This window comes from Sinocyclocheilus anshuiensis, unplaced genomic scaffold (assembly GCF_001515605.1).
Source record: "Sinocyclocheilus anshuiensis isolate Anshui unplaced genomic scaffold, SAMN03320099.WGS_v1.1 scaffold446, whole genome shotgun sequence".
NCBI classification, from domain to species: Eukaryota; Metazoa; Chordata; class Actinopteri; order Cypriniformes; family Cyprinidae; genus Sinocyclocheilus; species Sinocyclocheilus anshuiensis.
Genome location: NW_015544247.1, coordinates 499,130 through 499,513, shown reverse-complemented (window position 1 = coordinate 499,513; position 384 = coordinate 499,130). Strand labels below are relative to the sequence as shown.

The 384-nt window shown below is 48.2% G+C and overlaps 1 protein-coding gene across 3 annotated transcripts in view; it reads right to left on the bottom strand.

Annotated features, from left to right (window-relative positions):
* The window catches only part of qkia (QKI, KH domain containing, RNA binding a), a 109,348-nt gene that overhangs the window by 34,450 nt on the left and 74,514 nt on the right, over positions 1–384 (bottom strand). The window lies entirely within an intron of this gene.

Genomic DNA, 384 nt, shown 5'->3' with positions numbered 1-384 from the left:
GCTGAATGAGACGCAGATTCACTCTCTGCCAGCAGGTGGCGCTTAAAGCGTTTTCTTGGTTTTCTTCAGCGCTGCACTTATGAACTTATGCAGGGCTCCTGACTGCGACCATTTTTTCTGCCTGTGCGACTAAATTTTGTGCGCGGTCGCACTGGTGCGACCACCACGTTGGTCAACTCGTAAGCGCTTCAATTTCTGTTTCATTCAGTTTCATATGAGAAACATCAAAGGGCATACGAAACTGAAAGCATAACGAAACAGCGCTTAGAGAGTATACTCGCCGCGTCAGCACGAGCGCGAAGGTGCGCGCAGCAAAATGACGCGCATATTGAGGAAACGATGGATGGTTTTCAAGCGAAAGTCAAGTAAAAGACCGCTTCTTAA